Below are 11,305 nucleotides of genomic sequence, written 5' to 3'. Positions count from 1 at the left end.
TTTATTGAGCAGAATGTCACATACCACGTTTTTTCACCTTTAAATATTAATAACTCGGCTCCTATGTGTCGTAGAGTCAAAAACCAATGTTTGTTATACTCGGCGTAAAATTCTTCGTCGGATGGAAAGCAACCCTCTTCTGCCCCAGCGCTAAAAGACACATTTTCTTTTGATTTGTTTCATTCACCTATGTGGGCTGGAGAGTGATTTTGACTGCTCGACACTTCATTTTGCACCGAGAGGCGTCTATCGGCCGGAGCTCATGTCGATATTTGCGTTTTGAGCGATTTTTTGACCCGGGAAGATTGAAGCGGATTGGTCATCGCGGGGTCCATATTTATGGAAAAAGCGGCTAGGCTCAGACTCGCTTTGGGTTGGGCTGCAAACGGTGCAAGCGGCTTTTCTCAACTCGAAAAAATAGCCACCGCTCGCGTATTAGTATAATTATGGGGGTTGAGGGGTTCAATTATTTTTCTACTGCTAAATAATTCTTTCCGTGTTTTTTTTTTTAATTTTTGAACTGATTTACACCTGGATTTTTTTAATTCTTGTACAGAAGCCGTTCCACTGCAATTTTTTTAAACATTTTGAAAATGAAATAAAGTAGCTTTAAAAGTTGCTGATCGTGTAAATTCTCAGACCTTTTGCTAATTATTGAAAGTAATGCTATCCTATTAACTTACTATTTGGTACAAAACCAATGAAAGCTACAAAGCGCTGCTGGATATTTCGACGTTTTAATAATTTTAGTATACAAATTTGATCTCCCGCAGTAAAATTTGCTAGACGACTGTTGTTTAACTTAAAAATTAATTATGTTTGTACAAAACATGATCAAATATAATCTTATTATTTGTTTAAAGTTTCCCTTTATAACTATGTTGCATTTCAATAAAAAAAAAATGCAAGGAATTTGCAACAGTAAAAACCATGTTTGTCTGTTGCGTCTTGAGTCTTGTCTCAAAAGTCTCAATAATAAACACAAATATAGACAGGCAGTCTGTCTGCTTCGCTTCTGGCTAATTAAGCCGCCTTTGAATTTCGCCGCTGTCGCGAATCCGTATTTCGTCTCGCGCTCCGTTGCAGACGCAAACACTCGACTCGTGCAGCTTATTTCCAAACCAAACAACGTGTAAAGTGTAAAGCATAGCAGAGACGGCGCAAAAGAAAAAAAGGAAAATAAAAAAAGCAATCCGACGACTCAGTTTCTTCTTCCTATTTTTCTCTTTCGAGCCGCGAGGACTCGTTTTCAGCACGCGAGAGCGGCGGTCGCTCGAAATGATAAACTGATGCGCGCCTTGTATTCCTTAGCTCCTCTGTATTTTGTTTTTCAAACACACACGAGCCAATGCAGCTCAGCTCTCTCGTTACACATAAAGCCGAGTCTGCGATCACTTTACTGCTGACGCCGCGAAAAGGACACCTGCACTTGAGGCAAAAGCGCACACGCACAAAAATCCGTCCATCAACCGCAAACCACTTTTCGCAACCACCGCTTTCTGTCAATTTGATTTAAATTAAAAAAGTAATTAATTACGTTTTCGTGATGGTAACGAAATAAAATTAATCTTAAGATTTTAAGGCTAATCAATTCAAGGCAGGGCCTTTCAGAGACCCCAGGCTTGTTCATTCGCTTCAGCCAGCTAAATATTAGGGTGCTCCGTTATTTTCAACCCCTAATTTCCACCCTTTCATGATGTTAACAGGTTTTGCATGATTCTGATCTCCTATGATACATTATCAGGCTCAAATTATTAGGTTCGTATCCGTAACTTGAAAAAATATTTAATTGGTGATGCATGAAATTTCCAACCCCAATACCACTCCCAGATCCCTTGCCAACAGAGGGGGTTGTTTCACGCACTTTCCCGCTGTTACCTCCCGCTTTGTAACACAATGCGGCCGGCGCGCTACTTAATTGTCATTTTATTTACGATTTCTTTATCAGAAAATTTGAAATTTTCGCATCTGGTAACGCAATGAATCTGTCTTTGGAAATCATTAAAAAATTTATTTTTGTTATGAGGAGTCTGATAGCCATTGTCGTAAAATTACTCGGCCTGCATTGCCCCAACATGCACTTACGTTAGAGTAAGGAGCGGCGTGCGGCTGCTGGCCGCGTTAACGCGGACGAGGTTGGGCCCCGACTCTGCGTGCCGGCGAAAATGAAAAATGAGCGAGTATATATGCTCACTGTGGCGGGTACTTTTCCGAATAATGTAACACTTTTTGCCACAATAGCCAAATAAGTGTCCGAGTTTACCTCTAAAAATCATATAAATTATTAAAATGAAAAAATCTTAGATGATTCTCGAATAAATTAACTTAATTTTGGGTATTTTCATTTCACCCCGCCCCCCCCCAAAAAAAATTAAAGGTTCTCTAATAGCCAGTTGAAATTTTCAGACGAATTTTGTGCGAAAACAGTTGAAATTTTCAGACGAATTTTGTGCGAAAACAGTAAATTTGAAAAAAATGTTTTCAATAGGAAAAAACTGGAAATTTAATTAGCTTTCCGAGTATAGGCAGTTTTTGATGCTATACTATGTGTACTGGTGAATTTTAATGAGGCCAAAAACACACGCCTCTAAAAAATCTTTCATGATTCAAAAGTACTATTTTTATCTTGTGATCACTATTAAATTTTCGTTTCTTTTCCCACCCTGCAAGCAATTAATTTCCTTTGCCCAAAAAAGAGGGTGTAGCCGGTAAAATTGGAAAAATTTGATTTTGGGGCACTTTGGTCAGAAAGTATATGAAAAACATTGGTATATCTGTTAAGTTTAACTTTTCATGCAGTACATATTTTTTTAAATAATAAATCCCCATCATTCTACTTTTAAGATTATAATCAATTTTTTATGTAAATTTCTGCAGCTGTCTGAAGAATATTAAAATGAAGCGCTTGCATCAGAACGCGAAATCCTATACTCCGTGGGGTGAAATGCACCCTTTACGCTCTCAAACGCACGGCGGTTTCAGTGGCAACTCTTTTATTTCGGTGAGGGTGCGTGATCAAGAGAATGAGTGTTGATATTTAAGCATCGCCCTTTTTCGTGCATGCGGCAGTTGAGCTGGGGTGAAGACACCTGTGCATGTGACTATTGTTGTCCCCCGGCCGTCTCATTCCGCGAGAGCAGTTTATGAGTCACCGCATCACCGCCGCGCGCGAAACACTCACTCGCTCTCGGAAAATTTCGACGAGGGGAGACAATCAGGAAACTCGACACCGAAATTTATGAGAAAGAGAGTGAGAGAGAGAGAGATAAATAAATAAAGCAAAGATGCACTCGACGCATTTGAGAACAATGCTGCAGGTTGCTATCTCGACTGATACTCTCTGTTGCATGAATGGATTTTTTTTTTAATTTAATCATCAGGGTTAAGACAGTTAATTTAATTATCTTTGGGGGAGACAATTTAAAGGGAAGCTGCACTCACGAGAGGAGCAAATGCGTTCGAGGAAGAGGCCAACCATCTTTTGAAGTCTTGAAGGCAACTTTTTTTGCACCTCAAAGGCCTCAGCGACAGCAACATTGCGGGGCACTTCACTGGCAGTGCCAGTGGTCATGATTTCCATTTTGTTGGTCCATACATTTCGATTGGATTGGTCTTGAAAATTGTGTTTTTGTCACTGGTGCACAAGCAGCGAGCCTATAGAATCTCCATGAGAGCGTTTTGCCCTGAGTGATGCCAGGAGAAGTTGACTGCAATCTTCAGCACTTGCGGATACACTTTCAGAATGTTGAATTTGCACTTTATTTCCTCCTCGAGAGTGCTTTTCAGCAATTTGAGCAGGAGGTACTCGTTCCTCTTGCTCGAACCAAAGTTGGAAAGGGAGAAAATCACGCATTGCAAGAAATGCATCGACTTACTGTGCGCGCCAAAGGACTCAAGTCCGTGACCAAGGAGGGTCGCCACCTTCTGGAGTGCTACCAGAATCTCTTCAGAACACACTACCTGTCCAAACTGCTGATATTATTGATTATTTTATTTAAAAAAATAAGCCAGGCAGAAACATTACCACAATTAACTCTAAAATTGATCTAAATTGAATTTATTTCCGGCCAGGCTCAGCATGACCAGCATTTTTCTCAGATTCCATCACAGCTCACATAAAGGAGCATTATTTTTCTTAGGGTAGATTCTTGAGATACTAAAATGCTACCCAAAAATCTAAAATTTACGGAAGAGCCAGTCTGCTGCTGGATCCTCCTCCCGATGGATATTAACATGGTGTTGAACCTTCATGACTGGATGCAGCGATACAGTTTAGCAATCGCAGCGTACGCTTTTCGAGAGCTCAATTTTAATATCATCTTTTGTATTTAAATTATTATAATTCCAGATTTGAGACGTCGTCTGAGTTTTTCATATTAAGCTTGCTCAGCGGCGTACCTTATGGTTTTACCGTGGAGGAAATTTTCACAGCATATCTTTTATTCCAAGTATTTTTAACGATACCCATAGCCTTCGTGATTTTTTGCCAAGAGGTTAGTTAAAATACAAAATTGAGCCCTCCGATAAGAGTTTGAATTATTTTTCTTACAGACTCCAGCAGACGAGTAAGACCAGCAGCTTTATGCATCAGTTCGCATTAGAAGAACCATGCGCCGACTTAGAAATTAAAAAATAAATGTCAGAGCACACTTGCTACTTTTTAGCATTTGAAATATTCAGAGAAATCAATAAAGAAATTATTGAAGGAGCAAAATTCTCTCTTTTATTGTTACGCCAAATTTTCAATTTTGATTTTTTTTCAGCAGTTAGTTAAGTTAATTTTGCTAAACCTAAAGAGTAAAAAACAGAATTAAATATTTTTAAATCGAGTTTCTTTCGATCGGTTTACTCTTTTGTAAAAGTGAAAAACACATAGAAAGTGTAGAACAAACCGATTTATCAACATAATTAAGAAATAAAATTTGAAATAGAGGAATTTTAACGCCCGAAACTACGTTTGTGAGAAAGATGATAGAAATTTCCCCGCGAATAATTTTAACCCTGGAAATGGGGCTAGTTTCATTTTTATGAATCTAAAGATTAAATTATTTTTACGCAATCTCAGCTATTGATTGATTTTTGAGTAGAGCGTGAAATTTAGACAGTAATTTTTTACTCTGACATTCCAATCGTTGCGTTGTTGCGTTGCAATATAATACTTAAATAAAGTTGCCTAAAACTAAACAAATCTTCTTATAGTGCTAAGTACGCACCAAAATCCTCTAATATTCCATAAAAAGGTTATTTTTTGTTTCACTTTTAAAACCTGTCTCACAGAAAATATTTTTAATCAGTTTTTAGTCTCAATATTTTTCATGCATCAGACCTTGCTGGACAATAAACAGGATCATCTATTCGCTCTTATTTGATTTAAAAAATATATGGCTTTCGTTTTCATTCGGGTTAAAGTCGGGCAAAGAAAATGGTACAAATTTTATATACATTTTTAAATTAATTAACTAACTTACTTTATATTTGATTCGCGTCAGATCAGTACCGAGTATTTTCTAATATTTTCCCAGTAAGTTTTTCAATGGGAGCTTAAATTTTTGGCGTTATAGTCTCATTTCCTTCTTCAATATTTCTTATAACCATATTTTTCTTCAACATTTGAGCACCGATTTAAATCTTACAGCAATTTTGATACCGTTTAAGATGAGCATTAAGGATCAACACAAGGTACCAGTCTAAGATTATTTTTTTCACATTTATTTCATTGAAGTGAACAGCGAACGGTATTATTTTCTACAGCGGAATAACGTCTACCATCATAAGCAATTTTATTTTATTTTTGGCTTTCCATGGGATTCCAGTAAATTGTGCAATTTAATGTAGGAAAAATGGAGTAGCGGCTGAGAATCCTGAAGGAGGGATTGACCGTTGTTGTCCGGACTCCGGAATCCTTCGGCGAACGTCCACAGTTATACTTATGATAATATATAAGTCTTACAAGGAAACAAGAGCAACAAAACAAGTGCGTTCCCTTGCTCTGCATTGATTGTAAAAACTGAAACTTAATTGCCAACTAGTAGGGCGATAACCAAGAATAAAAGTTTTCTCATAATAATCTCTCGTTGAATGTCTAAAATTTGTTTTGTTTAAGTTTGAAACCGTTAAAATTTAATTAAGGTTCCCTAGTGCGATCCTTAAAAATTATTTTATTCCAAATCAGCTCTACTTTAATAATAAAACATAAAAGCTATCAAAGTTAAAATTTGAGCAAAAATAAGCAAATATTTTTTCATTGAGCTAGTTTATTGTTACAGAGGTATTTTTTTAAAATACACCGCTTGCCGAAAAAATGAATTTTTGTCAGTTTGGCTGCCTTTCCATTCTCAAATAGCAGGCAGAAGAAATTTCTAGGATGGATTCTTTGGATTAGAGAAATTCTCGAATAATTGATGCTCGCTAGAATTCAAAGCAAGGGAATAAGGTCTGTTGGAAGATTCACACGACAATGGAGTTATTCAACGCTTACGAAGAATTTATTTTTCCGCAACGTCGCCCTCAACGCCGAAGTTGGTATTGGTATTTCAGGCCCGTGCTATTATTTTTAGAACTGTAAGTTTTGAGGAATGATTTTGTTAAAATTTCCATTTGTTTAGAGTTAGAGGAAGAGTCAGGAGATTTTTCACTTTTTGATTATTTAAGAAAAATTAATGATATGTAAGCATATTTTTGAAATTGACAAAGATGTTGGAAGAAATAAAAATCATAGAATTTTTAGAATGAAAGACGAAGCATATTATATTAAGAAAATAAAACAGAAAACTCCCAAAATTATTGTTCAATTTATATTATTTATTTTTTTAATCATGATTCCAGGATTACCCGGGTTTTATGTCTGGCCATGTGTATGGCCGTCGTCACGAGGATATTTGAATTAGTGAGGAACACTGTGGTCGCCATTTATTTCAAGATAGCCGACTGGTGGGCCTATATTGCTGTGAGTGAAAACAAATCCGTTATAAATATTTGTAATATCTTTGATTATTTTGATTTGTTTATATGCAGGGATTGCTTTGAACTTCAAAGCAACAGATTGATTCAATGTAATAAAACCCTTTCGACGAACTTATTTTACATCAGGACTATCAGGGAGGGATAAATTACATCAAGTACCGTGGACTCCTTCTTTTCATCAATTCATTCGAAAAAAAAAATAAAAAATAAAATTTGAAAAGGCCATTTTAAAACGAACAAACCTATAGTGTATTATGCAGCCAACCGAATTTTTAGTAGCAATTTCACTTATTCTTGTTTGACAAAAGTTCATTTTCTCCGCAAGCGATGTCTCATATTTGGAGTTTATTTATTTACAAAATTCCTCTTTTAGAAATAATTATTTTGCAGGAATGCATTTTTCTGAGAGAAGGGGTAGAATGTACTTAAAATTTTAATTCGTCCCTTGATTACTTTTTCGAAAATGAAATAACTTATATGAATGAAGCGATTTCATTTGCTGAAATTCAAAAAATGGTATTTCCGCATTCAATTATCGGAATACGTGCAATCCGTGAACATGCAAGTGTTTTAAGCAGCAAAGAGTTTCCAAATTTATTAAAGGGAATCTTGAAAATTATTAAAAAAATATTATTTTTAAACAATAACTGAATGAAGAAAAATTGCTTCTCGTCTTGCTCAAATTTTAAATTGTTTTCATGTGTGCATATAGTGCTTATTTTTATTTTTGTGGAGAAAATCCCTGATATATAGATCAATAATACTACTGCATCAGTAAAAGGAACTACTTCTTCAGCAAAAAATTTCGGCTTGTAGGAAAAATTTGTTAATACAGACCATAAATCTTTTATATCTCGACAAGGACCGCATTTTTAGCAATTTTTTATATTCAATTGGATTTTTGAAATGCTAGAAATTCCTGGCTATTACAACCAAATACGCCGAAAAACCAGACAAGTAAGTCTTCTACCTTCTTCTCTCAAACATGGACCGAACAAAAGGCCTTTCTCAGTCTGGCAATAACTTTTGAGCAGTTTAAGAAAAATCTAATTATGATTATTTTATTTTTGAAATTTCTTACAGAGTTTTCTTCGGCCTGTATATATACGGTTGTGTCTTAATGGTCTGGAAATTGTTCCGAGGAGAGTATATAGACGAGATCCGCTGGCTAGTGCTTTTACAGCTAGTTGCTTTTTTAACCGTGTCAATTTTAACAGGTGAGATTTTTATATGGATAGAGATTTTAAAAAATTGTTTTTAATAATTCGTTACAGAACTGGAGTCGTAAATATTTACCGTCAAACCGCACTTAACACTCATTGGAAACCATGCATAAAAGTATTTTTTATGGAATTGTGTATGGTTAATAGGATTAAAAAAAATTGTAAAAAAAACGTTATGAAAATAATTTGGATTAATATGTATTAAGGAATAATGCAAAATTGAAATAAAACTTTGGGTGAGAATCATAAGATCTCTTTTATTTTTTTAATTATAACCCATTTTGCAATGCCGCGACACTATTTTTTGTCGAGCGCGTGGTTTAAAAAAGTTTCAAACCTACTAAAAAATTCAATATTTTGAATTTGTTTACCATTCAAAATATTTGAGAATTTGCTTTCGTTTTTAAACGTTCTAAAATCCCTAACAAAATTTGAATAAATATTATATATCTTTAGCAAAAATCAACAGTTTCTGGAACGTTCCATTTGTTCGGGCACTCCTTTAATTGCGTTCAAACAACTAGCTAACGCGGGCCAAATTAAATTTAGCTGGGATAAATTATACCAAAAACCGTTTTACATATTTTCAAGATCATCAAAAAAATTATTTTAATATTTTCTACAAAAATCTCTGAATAAATTGACACTTGTGAGATATATTCTGCAACCCATTGCTCTGAAAATAAAATGATTTAAAAGCCAAAAGAACGCGATTCTCAGGCATCTATCTCTCGTCTTTCTGAATAAAGTCTAAAATTCTAAAAATGCATTCCCGAAAGATAAAAATGTCTAAAGAGGCATTTTTTATATCTAACACCAATATGCCAAGAAAATGAATTTTCGTCAGTTTGGCTCAACACTCAAATCTCAGACAGAAGAAATTTCTAGGACGGATTCTTTGGATAAGAGAAATTCTCGAATAATTTACGCTTGCTAGAAATCTAAGTCTGGTGGATGCTTCAAACGACTGCAGTTCATCATGGACGAAGAACTTATTTTTGCGCAACGCCGGCGTCAACGCCGACTTTTGTGTTCGGTCATGCGAAAGGCTTGGAAACCGTGAGTTTTGAGGACGGATTTGTAAATTTTTTTAAGAAAGAGTAAAAGTCATGAGATTGACTATTTTTTATTATTTAAAAAATCAATCATGGCACAATTTTTAAATTGATAAGGTTGGAAGAAAAAAAATCAGAGCACCTTAAAAGGATTCTAGAAAGAAATAAGAGGCATTTTCTACTGTCAAGTATATTTCCTGCAGCAAGCACAGTTTTATTAATTTTAATATAAATATTAATAGACAATGAATTGAGCTAACCAAGAACATCTTATAGCAGAAGTTTAAATGATTTATTTTTATATCTCATAATTCCAGGATTGCCTTGCTTGGCATCGGCGTTTGGATTTTGCAACAGGTGGAAGTTGAAAAAATTACTACCATTTTCTTCGTGACTGTGATCGTCTTACTTTTTAAAATAGCATCCTGGGCCTATTTTGATGTAAGAGAAAACAAATCCGTTATACAAATTTGTAGTATCTTAGTATTTTGTTTTTAATTGCAGCGTTATTGAACTTCGCAGCAACTGTTTGCTTCAAACATAATTTACATCAGGACTATCAGGAGGAATGGATTACATCAAGTATCGTGGACTCCTTCTTTTTATCAATTCATTCCAAACAAAATATTTTTTTAAAGTGTTTTATTCTGTCAACCTGATTTTTCATAATTTTTATTTTTGTGGAGAAATTCGCTGATATAGATAATACAAATGCAATAAAAGACACAAATAAATTGCGCATTAAAGGAGATTAATTTCATTTTGTCCATAATTGCGAGTGTTAGCGAAATAATTCAGGGGCGAAGACCTTTCGCCGCGTGCGACCGTTAATTACTCTGGCTCACACTTGTGCAAAAACATGCACTGACTTGTTCCTCCATTCCTTCCTGCTTTCATACGCATTGCCCACCGGAATTGAGCGACGCGGGCGACTTCATAAAAGATCCAGCGGCGCGATAGCGAAAAGAGAGGAAGCAATTCAAAACAACTGTCGTGTGCGCTTAAACTAAAACGCAATCTGACTAAAAAGTGAAAAATGCGTGAGTCACCATCATTTCCAAAGTAGGATTTGACATTTCTGTTATATTTTTAAAGCTTATTTTTTATAATTAATTAAATCAATTTTTAAAAACCGAGCATCACAGCAAAAAAAATCCTTGCCAATTGATTCTTAATTTAATTTAATTCATGATTACTGCCTATTCATACAGTCTTGGATTGTATGGCAAATATTAAAAAAAAATACAATAATTCCGTTAGACTATAATCTCGACGAGAAGAATTAAAATCTGACAATACCAAACCGAAAGAAATGGAAATTTAAAAAAAAAAGTATATATTATTTTCGTCTCTGTGGTAAACCTTTCTGCAACACCACAGGAAGAAAGGTTTACCATAGATTTTGGTGTCCAATATTGATTTTTTTAATTAAAAACTTAAAAATTCGCAAGCAAATAAGGAAAATTTCACGTTTAGATTAATTTAAACCCTCAGATACACATTTTTTGAAGAAAAAGAAACCGAAATCAAGGTCACGCACCTTATGCAAATAGGAATCGTGATTAATGGACGTGCTTCTTGCCTCTCCCCTATGTGTGCAGTCCATTGGAAATGCGCACAAGGGGTTGATTTCAATGGGAGATTAATTATTCTGCTTCTATTTCGCATTGGAAATTCGAACCCTTTTATTGCTGGTCACACAAAAACGGGGCAGCAGGTCGCGCCGTGGAATGATTTATGGTCGCGCTCGCTTGCAGCATCTCTAGCCGCGGACAAATAAACGCAGCACCGCAGCATCCAGCCCTCTGCTTTCAGTCGGTGCAGCGATCAGCAGCGTCGTTTCTTCGCTTGTTTGATGAGCTCGCGCAGAGGAGTGAGATAGCAGCTTCGAAATGGATGATTAATCATTTATGGAGACATCTGAGTTATATTTTAAACACTTGAGGAAGAGGTTGATTATGTAATGGTTTTTCTGATTATTTTATTTAAATTTAAATTTATACTGCACTCAGTTCAGCAACAAATTTTTTTGTAATATTCGGACAAAATTTGAAGCAATTCCAT

The sequence above is a fragment of the Cloeon dipterum genome, chromosome 1 (genome assembly GCF_949628265.1).
Source record: "Cloeon dipterum chromosome 1, ieCloDipt1.1, whole genome shotgun sequence".
NCBI classification, from domain to species: domain Eukaryota; kingdom Metazoa; phylum Arthropoda; class Insecta; order Ephemeroptera; family Baetidae; genus Cloeon; species Cloeon dipterum.
The sequence above is the reverse complement of the archived record's forward strand: the minus strand, read 5'-3'. Positions refer to the sequence as shown.